Source organism: Lampetra planeri, chromosome 5 (assembly GCF_965212315.1).
Source record: "Lampetra planeri chromosome 5, kcLamPlan1.2.h2, whole genome shotgun sequence".
Classification (NCBI taxonomy): Eukaryota; Metazoa; Chordata; class Hyperoartia; order Petromyzontiformes; family Petromyzontidae; genus Lampetra; species Lampetra planeri.
The window spans coordinates 13,699,859-13,711,526 of NC_136111.1; the positions used below are offsets into that span (position 1 = coordinate 13,699,859).

The 11,668-nt window shown below is 47.3% G+C and overlaps 1 protein-coding gene across 2 annotated transcripts in view; it reads right to left on the reverse strand.

Annotated features, from left to right (window-relative positions):
* Positions 1-11,378, reverse strand: part of LOC144718930 (gamma-sarcoglycan-like) — a 32,424-nt gene extending 21,046 nt beyond the window's left edge. For both annotated transcript variants that reach the window (XM_078594559.1, XM_078594560.1), the window contains exons 1-2: positions 10,417-11,378; positions 5,385-5,513 (exon numbers count right to left, since the gene is read on the reverse strand). The gene's annotated coding sequence lies outside the window, so the exon portion shown is untranslated. The remainder of the gene's footprint in view (positions 1-5,384; positions 5,514-10,416) is intronic.
* Between the last annotated feature and the right edge of the window lie 290 nt (positions 11,379-11,668).

The following is an 11,668-nucleotide window of genomic DNA, read 5'->3' on the forward strand; positions in this document are numbered from 1 at the left end:
TTATACATGGCACCAGATACACATTTAAGGCCAAGTCGATGGAAGGGAGTCCAAGGCAGGGCTGACAGATTGTGTTGGTAAAGAGCAATTACACCTCTGGACAAAAAACGTCCAAAAGCACCCAATTTGCCAAAGTCGAGCTGAAAAAGAATCACACGTTTTTTTTTCAAGCTTATTTTTTTCTCAACATTTCACAGCAGCTTATACAACCCCCCATCCTCCAAATTGTGCACAAAACCTTGCCATTTGACAAGCCCAGGGCCCAGGACAGGATCAGACACCGCTTTCCACTGATGTTAGCAGGAGCCAAAAATCACTCCGATCACCAGCTTCACAGTGCAATACACCCACCACTACATCAATGTTCCGAAGAACGCACACACACATACAGTGCATATACATAAAGATCCCCTGTATAGCATTACAGACTATTATTTGGGTCTTTTGGTAAAGTCACGGAGATAGGTTCAAAGAACATAACAAAAAATAACAAAAAACTACGACGTTTCGATCACAACACAAACGATCGTCAAGAATTAGCCTTGCAGACTGTTGGAGGAAGTAGCAGTTACCAAGCACTTAAGGCTGGAAAGGCGCACAAATGAGTGACGTGATGGGCACCACGCCGGACCTCCTTTATCCCCTTGGTGCTGAAGCATACCCACCACATCACGTACTCATTTAAGGCCGAATCAACACAGGAGAAGCCAGGGTTGGTTCAGGTATTCATCACCGATGTTTGCTGTGGTCAGAAATCGAACTCACGTCTCCAGGTTCAAAATGTAATGTGATAAGCACAACACCACTGCTTCCTACACGTAAAAAGACAAACAATCCCCTGTATAATAGCCTACACAGGCTCCTAGATAATTGCCGTTAGCAAGCATTTATGAATGTCAACATGGCACACATATTAGTGGCATGACAGCACCTCATCTATCTCCCTTGAGTTAATGCTGACATACAACACCATGTCCTAATTTAAGGCTGAGTCGCCCTAGGAGAGGCCCAGGTAATGCATAGGAACACATTCCTGCGGAGGGAGCTGGTAGGAACGTTGGGTTGCTCGGTCAATGGCCAGGGTCAACGGCGGCGTGGTGTATTCCGCAAATATGGCCGACTGCGAGGGCGGGCACAAGCCGGCGTGAGTAGGTTAAACGTTGAGTGTTATAAGGGCACCACGGGGTGACCAGCCCCTCCCCACCCAGCCCCACCCAGCCCCACCCTCCCCACCCAGCCCCTACCCACCCTCTTCTCTCCACCCAGCCCCACCCCTCACATTTTTGGATGCACGACGGACGGACACAATAATCTCCTGTGGGCTGGTGTAACCAGGAGGTTCCTACCAGTATAAGGGTTCCATATCAGATGATACAAGGGTCATATATCCCAAGTCAACTTGAATATGCAACTAAAATAACAGTTTGAATGTGTATGTTCATCTCTAGATGTGATCCTGCATTAGTGGTGGAAAACACACATGCCACTTTGCAGAAAGCACACAGTTGTGTGTTTATAGATGTTCTAGTCCCTACCATATGAATGAAGTTTCCATCAATGCATCAGGCCTGCCAACATAGATGGGCACCTCTCAAAATCCACATGAGTATTGGGAGCGAACGGTGACTTTGACTAAGCATTTTAAACAGTGCATCCATTTGTTACACTGAAGCAGCAATTGGTGTTCAATATATACACACTAATGCTGCAATTCGTTCGTGTTAAAAACGTTTAAAAATGGGGCTTGGGTTATCGCCGCGGTTCAAGCTCGGGATGAGGTGGGGGGGATAGTAGAAGTGCTCGAGTTCGAGGTCTGACAATTGTGTCGATTCATTTCCTCATCTTCACGCAAGGTTCACGTGCGTTGCATATTCTTCAATACGCAAATGTTTAAATAGGCATATGTTGCAATTGGTTTACTAGTGGCTGCTAAATGAACTATAACTGATCCTTAAATGGAATCGCAACTCTGAATTATGACAACGCATTGAATCGCCACCTCTAATTACTAACACTTTTGTTTTTTAAATGAACATTAGAGCTGGAGCTTGTGTTTGTGGAAGGATTACGTTTTCAGATAAGGTTAGGGCAAGTGTTCATATCCAGGCTACAGCTAATGGGTACGTTGGAGATTGGGCTAATGCTAGTGCCAGGACAATGGTTAAAGATCTTCTCCTTACACATTGAGGCTGTGTCCCTGGCACATGACATGATTTTGAAGCTCTTTTAACATGGGAAGAAAAAAAGACTTGTAAATCAGAGCGAGGCACTTCATCATAGCGCTCTGGTGACAGCATCACATTGATATTGTATTAAAAAAATATGGGAGTGATGTAACGGTGACATCGTTAAAGTGTAATAATGGAACATCTGACTATGCCAATTAAGTATATATTTTTATGATTAATGAACCTTCAAACTCATTGTCCAACAGCCTGGGCCACACAGCTCAGGTTCATATTGGTCCTAGTATACGTGTTAAAGTCAAGCCTGGCTTTAAACTAGAGTTAAGGCTACAGTTCAGGACTGGGTTTGAGCAAAGGTGAAGGCTAGGGTTAAGAGCCTGGGTTAAGTATAGATTTTTCCTCGGGTTTGTGCGAGGGTTAAGGCGAGGGTTGGGGTCTGCACTTCAAAGTAACGCCATTGTAGCATTATCGCTCGTTTCCGACTCCTCGTAATTCAGCAACGGAGTGCAGTCGTTTAAGTGTTGTGCTCTCCACGGCTCCGTCTAAGTGTGTTTGAGTGACTAACGTTCACGCGATCAATGACTTCTTGCTTGTTACCACAGTCGGGGAAGAGACATTGGCCAGGTTCTTAAAGACTCCCATTCTCACCTCACAATACTTAAAGTATAAGTTTGAGTCCCTGCTTAGGCTGTTGATCACATATATACATACAAATGAGTGGTAATTTGAATGAAGGCTTTTAGCATTCCACCTGGATGTGTAGTGGTTAGCGCACTGCACTATGAACCTGGCGCCCCTAGTTCGATTCCCACTCACGGCCAACACCAGTGGCGATTATCAGAACCAATTCTGGGCCTCCCCTAGGTCGACTCAGACTTAAATGAGTACCTACTACGGTGTGTAACCATCGTGACGAGGAGACAAAGGCGGTCAGGCGTGGTGCTGGCAACCCACCCCCCTCCCCCGTGCCAGCCTCCATAGGTGCTAACAGCACTTGCCCTTACAGTCTGCTACAGCTACACGTGGAATCTTTATCTTTGAATGTGAAGTTAGATTAGTTTGCGGACACATTCACACTCGTAAGCTCCTCCAGCAGGCAAGGCTGCCTTGGCTGGGTCATGTAGCCCGCATACCCAGCCACCGCATGCTCAAGCAGCTTCTGTTTGGCCAAATAGAGGGGGCTAAACGGGCATGGCGCAGGCTGCAGAAGAGATGGACTGATGGGGTACAGGGGGATGTGGAGCTGAGCAGACTTGCTGAAGACTAGTACCAGAGGTATCAAGGTCGGCCTCTATGGAGGAGGCTCGTGAAGGAGGCTACTGGGCATTCGGAAGCAGTCGCCCTCCAACAAAAGCGGAGGGCAGAGCAGCAACGCTCACAAAAAAGAGAGGAGCACAGGGCGGCTAAAATAAAGCAGGGGGCACAGGTGGTGCATCTGTCAGTCAGTCAACTCATGGCACCTGGGTCTGTTCCGTGACCTCCTGTCAATGAGCCTTTGACACTTCACGTGGCCTCAGAGTGCACCTGGCCTGACACAAGTGCCATGGTGCCGTCATCACCACTTAGTGTGGAATGGCGGTTGTTGTTGTTGAATGTGTCTGCAAGTGTGTGCATTTGTCTCTCAGAGAATTGTGTGGGTGTCCATGTACACGTCTGCGAGCGTGTGCCTGGCACCCGGGTCTGATCTGTGACCTCCTGTCAGCAAGCCATCAACACTTCAGCTGGCCTCAAGGTGCACCTAGCTTGGCACAAGCGCCGTGGTGACGTCACCACCACTTCATGGTGAACAGCGATTTAAGTTGTGTATGCAAGAGAGTGTGTGTTCTTGTGTCTTAAGTGTAGTGGGGGTCAGTGAGGTGTGGAGTTTCAGCATGGAGTTGGGATTTCAGCGCATTCTCATGTAAGGGCTGTGCCCATGTAATGTATCTATACATCTCTCTTCTGTCTTCTCATTACTTCTCTCTCTTCTGAAAACATCTCCAATCTCGCATATATATCTTATGAATACATCTGTAATCTCCAAGGCTATGTGTATGTATGTTGAACTTCTTTCCCACGGTACGTAGCAGACCATGCTAATCAGAGGTAAGAGGAAAGGACAACAAACGTCGCTGTTCCATGTATATGCTAGGTTTTACACTTAGTTGCTCTGTGTATTGCCAGGGCCTAGCTGCTTCATGCATCCAGGCTGCACATTGGCACAAGTGAGGATCATCCCTGGGCTAACCTCTAACAGATCAGCGACGTCTCACAGGGCCTTCTGTCTAGTCTGAATGCCATGTGGGAATCGGGAAGGAACAATCAGGCCAATCCCTTGCGATCGACATTTTCCATACGCACGGTGATACCACTACGTCAGCAAGGCCACGTAGCCCCTCTCTTTATCCCATAACGGTACACCGAGCTCCGTGTGACCCAACCCCTCCACAGGGTACCACTGAGATGTTAACTACCTCGCCTAGTATACAGGTCGTGGGATAGATCCAGACCCTGACGCCTGTATATTTGGAGTTAGCATGTTCTCCCCGTGGTCGCGTAGACTTTTTTCCGGTTCCTCCAGGTTTTCCCTCCAAATATAGAAATATGCATTTAGAGTATTTGGCTGCTATAAATTTCCACATGATAAGCCACTTCGTTGAGCTATCATTTGTGGCCAGGTCGCTTCTGAAAAAGAGCTATGTAGCTCAATGGGTTGCAATCTCAGGAACCCATTCGAAACCAGATTCAATCCCGAGGATGGAATTGCAATTCCAGGTTATGATTTGTGAAAATCGCCCAGCTCATGATGATGTCTGCAAGATTCACCAAAACCACCTTTTAAAGGATAAGGGTTTGCATTTATTGAGCTCTTTCAATGCAATGTATTGCATCGCAAAGCACTTTACAAGACAAATGCTTCACAAATGCCAAGGGAAAAAGAAAACGTGCAACAAATTTCAAACATCGGACAAGTAAACCACTACAAATCTGTGTGTACACAAATGGCACGCAATATCCATCAAAGTACAGAAACCGATAAAATCCAACGTGATAGTCAATTGTCAAAATATGGGATGAATGCCAGTCAAGTCCACCAACCATTCTCCCAATCACACCCACCACACCACTGTCCCAGCACGCTTCCTACAATCTCAACAGAACCACCACCACGTAGACCAGGCAGGCCCCAGGAAAACCCCCGCTGTGCCAGTGATGTACCTCAAGCAGGGTGCCGGAGAAACCACGCACCGCACGATGTGTCCCCAGAGCCCCTGCGCAGTCGATAAAACTCTGGCTGGCCCAGAAAGGCCTCCCACAACGCCACGATGCAGCTCCAGCAGCTCAGCACTTGGGTTAAATGGAGACATGTAAGAATACATCGATTCATGGATTACAATCCATTCTTACACAGTCAGCAACAATATTTACCTTATGATCAGGTGAGACCCCGTTGAGCCTACACGTTTATTTTGCAAGGGTGCGCTAAACTACAGTGTATAAACATCATGTGATAACATTTAGACTAAAGGCACAAACAAAACTATACAAAAGATGAAAAAAAATGCAACGATACAAATTAGATGGTCAAATCTTTCCCAATGTGGTTGTTGAATTGAATCATGGGGAGGGGGTTGTATCATTACATAGCCTCGATACAGGCTCACCACTGCATTAGTTTGCATGGAAGGGGTGCAGGTGGACTTGAACAATGTTATAATGAAACCAAGCGTCTCGTGCATCTGCTATTGGAGCCGACACTGAATATTCCTTTTCAGAGATGGAGGATTCAAGGAGCAAAACGGAATGCAGAAACCGGGACATCTATCGAGCCCAGGGGCAAATGAGGTCAGAAAGGACGACGATAATTGCTTCGATAATTGAATAATGAGGGGGGTCGAGGGTCAGGATGGATGGGTATGCAGGGGTAAAGAGCTCAATCGATCAATTAGTCAGCACTGGTCAATTAAATAGAGGTTGAGTAACGAGTTGAAGGGGTAGAACTCGCTCAGATGTCTTCTGCCCAGGAAACAGATGCTTGAGTGAGCAAAAACACACGCGCAAATATTTGGCATGAAAGAATAATACGAATGCCAAATATTTTCAAATGTGGATGAAAAAGGGCATTCAATAGTGCATTCACTGGTACAATGCAGAAGCTCACTGTTACACAAGCAGAAGTTGTCAACAGGGACCCGACCAAACATCCCCAAATGGAAGACTCTTCAGCAGAAAGTCTCGACAATCATCAATACTTTATCGGGCAAAATAAAATGAATAAATAATAACCACCTTAACCAGCTTGTCCCTTCAAATATGAGGTCCTCTTTAATGCTAATTAATGCAGTATGACCATAATGCACATGCATAATGTACGTTGACTCAGTAATCACCCCCCCCCCCCCACTTTGCGCAAGAGCGCAGAAGCGTGGTCACCACATCTACGCCTCTATATAAGGAACGAAACAGGTGGACTTCTCCACAAATCTGGCTTTCGCCTGATGACAACATTTACAATCCGTACTCGGATTGTAAATGTTGTGGCTTGGCTCTCCAACACACCGGTGTGCTGTACTAGTGACGAATTGGCCACTTTCTGTTTACGTGACAAAGCTATCTCGTTGGCTGTGTCGGGTGGTGTCGGGTGGTGGCGGGTGTTAACGACACATTTATATATTTACGCGATCCAACCCAAAAAAACCTCTATTATGAATGATATTGGTCGCGAAAGCCGACGTGTTCAACTTGAGTGTGACCAGTTGCATAAAGATGACCTCAACCAAATCGCTCTCAATGTACCCCATTTCATAATGCTGCCGAAAGCCAAGAGGATCTAAGCTTGGTTAGTACAATACTTAAATGTGAATCTGGGAATACCAGGTGTTTTATAGGCTTAGGTTACAAGATGTCCAGATGGCAGTACAACAAATAAGTGCTTTACGTGTTAATGCCTCACTGGTATGCGTGGGATTTCTCCAGGTGCAGAGTCCTGGCTTCCTCCCACAAGCCAAACACTCATAAAATGGAATTGGCTAAATAGCACAATGAAGGACCCTCCCAAGAAAAAACGATCTTGAGACTTAGTGAGGCTTTAACTGGGTAAATAAGGAGGCATAGTTATTGTTCATGCAGGTAATCGTGATTACCAGACGAGCACCCAACGAGATGAGACGAGTCTTTTCAGAGACAGAAGGCTGTGTTCATTTGCTTAGGGCGACTTAAGCGAAAGCGTTTCGCTTCACAACTTTAAGCAGCAGCAGAAGGGTAAACTAATGCACATTTTGTCTCCGCGTGTTTGTGCAACCGGCCAAGAACTCCAGTTGTGCCAAAGAAAAGCTGAAAAACTAAATAAGTAAAGCCAAATAGGTTTGCAGATTGTACTCATGTCCAGGTAGTATGTAACCACGTACCGGCATGATACAACCACACGTTCACATGTTTAGTCATGCCACCATTATACATTCGCAACCACGATTGCATTTACTGTAAAAACATTGAACAAACATACGCACTTTGCGATAACAACGATCACAACACGCATGGCACATTGGTTCAATGCAGATACACAGGCATGCAAACAAACTGATAACTACACACACGTTTACTCTACTGACACAATCACGGGCATTCAAAAGCAGTAGCCACAACCACGAAACAATTAACACGACAAAACACCGATAACCAAGATCACACATTGTGGTAATTACAGTCATAACCACCACACACAATCACAGCCATTATCACACACATGACCACAATCACCAAGGTGTGCACATTAAATATCACACAGCCACAAATTAAACCCATGGCAACACATCAAGATACCGTACCTACAATAACCAGCATCACACCAACCACAACCGACACAATCAAAATTACCACCACACACAATCATCAATCACAAAAAATCACCAGCTTACAATCATCACAGCCATCAAACACGGTCACAAATACCGTAACGTACTATCCAACACACGCATGAACCCAAAACCGCCACCACCACTATCGTTAAAACAATCATATCCACATATAATCCAGACGAAAAAAGTAAACACCAACACAACAGTGGCATACCTATCAACCCATACGGTTTATCTGCATTCTTGTACAGGGAAATTGAGCTTTCAGGTCCATACGGCGTACAGTCGTTTCGATACGGGCAATCAATTGTTTGTGTCTATTTGTTTGTGTTTCTCCCTTATGATGGGACTTTGTAGAATGAACGTTGAGATGTATAAGGGACACGGGGTGACCAATAAGGTCTGAATTGGTCTGTAATAAGGTAGGGGCACTGATAAGTGGTTTACAGGCTTGCAGTAGCCAATATCACATGCAATCCACACGCAATCACAAAATCAACACCACACCCATCACAGATGATCATACGCAAGTCACCATCACACCACACAAGTGAATCAGCACATCAGCGGCCAGAGCCAGCAATGTAAACGTGACCACCCGCACTGCCATGACCAAAACCATTAAAATGTTTGAATCGAAGGCAACAATCAACCAAATCACAATGATTAGCGGCATCACAAACAAGCGCAAACTGGCACGCGAACGTAGCCCATCACAACCGCACGCGATAAAACGCCGTCTCCACACTCAATAACACCACGAACCACGGGCACAATCACAACCACCATTACACACTCACAACCAGCATGAACAAAATCACAGCCACTGTGATCACAAACACGTTGCACTCACATTGTCGGAAATTACGTACGCGCACAATCACCCCCTTACACGCAACACGGTTACCACAACCACCATCACAAAATCAACACCGCACACACACACATTCATCATTATCATCACAATCACCACCAACAAAGCCACAACCACTATCAAGACATCAGCCCCGCACACACACACACATTCATCATTATCACAATCACCACCAACAAAGTCACAACCACCATCACAAAATCAACACCGCACACACACACACACATTCATCATTATCATCACTATCACCACCAACAAAACCACAACCACTATCAAGACATCAGCCCCGCACACACACATTCATCCTTATCACAATCACCACCAACAAAGCCACAATCACTATCAAGACATCACCACCACAATCATCACCACCACCACAATCACCACCAACAAAGTCACAACCACTATGAAGACATCAACACCACACAATCACAGCCACCGTCACAGAATCAACACCACAATCACAGCCACCGTCACAGAATCAACACCACAACCACAACACCAGCACAGAATCAACACCACACAATCACAACACCAGCACAGAATCAACACCACACAATCACAACACCATCACAGAATCAACACCACAATTACAACACCATCACAGAATCAACAGCACAATCACAACACCATCACAGAATCAACACCACAACCACAACACCAGCACAGAATAAACACCACAACACCAGCACAGAATCAACTACACAACACAATCACAAAATCAACACTACACAATCAGTCGCCATCACAAGATCGACACCACACACATTCACAACATCACCACCACACATACATTCACAACCACCATCGCAGAATCACCACACCTACATTCACAACCACCATTACAAAATAAACACCCACAATCACCAGCACACAATCACAACCACCATCGCAGAATTACCACCCCACCCACATTAGCAACCACAAAATCAACACCACACGCATTCACAACCACGATCACAAAATCAACACCACAATCACAACCACCATCACAAAATCAACACATCAAACACAACCACCATCACAGAATCAACACCCACAATCACATTACAAAATCAACACCACAATCACATTACAAAATCAACACCACAATCACAACCACCATCACAAAATCAACACCACAAACACAACCACCATCACAAAATCAATACCCACAATCACATTACAAAATAAACACCACAATCACAACCAACATCACAAATCAACACCCACAATTACATTACAAAATCAACACCCACAATCACAACCACCGTCACAAAACCAACATCCATGAACACCACATCACAAAACCAACATCCACAATCACCACATCACAAAATCAACATCCACAATCACCACATCACAAAACCAACACCAACGATCACCACATCAAAAAATCAACACCCCGCAATCACGACCACCGTCGCAAAACAACAAACTACCATCACTCATGTTCAGAATTCCCGAATTTGCCAGCACATCCCACAAAAAGCCACGACCACAGTCCACGCGCACGGACATTCACAGGCCCCACACCCACCGCGTGGCAGCCCCCGGGGTCTTGACGGTCACACGAGATCGCCTTTAACCCTCGATGTCAACATCTCCCCGCGTCTCTTCCTCCTCCCTCCAGGTCCCCTCGATCTCTCTCCCCTCTCTCTCTTCAGACACCCACCACCACCACCGCCGCCTGTCACTGAAGCCCTCTTCTCTTCTTACTGTGCGTGCCAATTTACCTCGATTTCACGCTTTGGCTCCGTTCTTCTGTTCCTCCTATCCCTCCATCTACCTTCCCCTCCCACGATATTGCTCCCCTCCTCCCTCCCTCCCTCCCACGTATCTCTCACTCTCTCCCCTGCACGTCTCTCTATCCCCTTATTCCCGTCTCAATGTCCCCTCTCTTGTCGCTCTGACTCTCTCGCCTACTCCCCTCCTCTCCCGGGTCATGCCCCCAGAGGCCCTCCTCGTTCCCCCCCCTCCACACCTCGCTCGCTATCTCCCTGCCTCACCTCGCCTGCCTCTAACCCACTCTCTCTCCTCTATATACCCCACACACTCTCTCACGGTCTCCTATCCACTACCCGTGTCTCCCCCCCCTCGATATAACGCCCCGTGTCTCCCCCTAGCTCCCCCGTGTCTCCACCCCTCTGCCTACCCCCTCTATCTCCCCTCCACCCCTCTATCTCCCCGTGTGTCCACCCCTCTGCCTCTCCCCTCTGTCACCACCCGCCCGGTGTCTCCACCCCGGGCTCTCGCTCTCTCTCTCTCTGCGTTGACGCCGTCACTCGAGCCAACAGCGGCGGCGAAGCTCTCGCAGCCTCCCCCCCCCTGTCCCCACCTGCCCCCACCGGCACCACCGCCAACACCACGACCACGACAGCCGTGGGGACAGCCAACACCACGACCACGACAGCCGTGGGGACAGCCACCAACACCACGACGACCACGACAGCCGCCCGTGTCGCTTCGTCCGCGGCTCGTTCCACTGCTGCTGCTGCTGCCCCCCCGCTCCCCCCGCTCGCCCCTCCCCCCGTGGCCGCCAGCACCGCGAGCGCCCATTGGACGCCGAGAGGCGCCCCAGCCACGCCCAGCCATTGGTGGTCCCGGCGGCCGACGCCAATGCCGCGCTCCCATTGGATGAAATAAAGAGAATAAGTTTAGACAATGCATTTAACTTTTTGTTGTTGTTGTTGTTACAATTGATGTTGCTGTCGTTTGGGGTGGGTGTTTTATTAGTTGAACGTGTAACGGTGGCTTAACGTTGGGCGTTATCGCTGCCACGTGCACGTGAT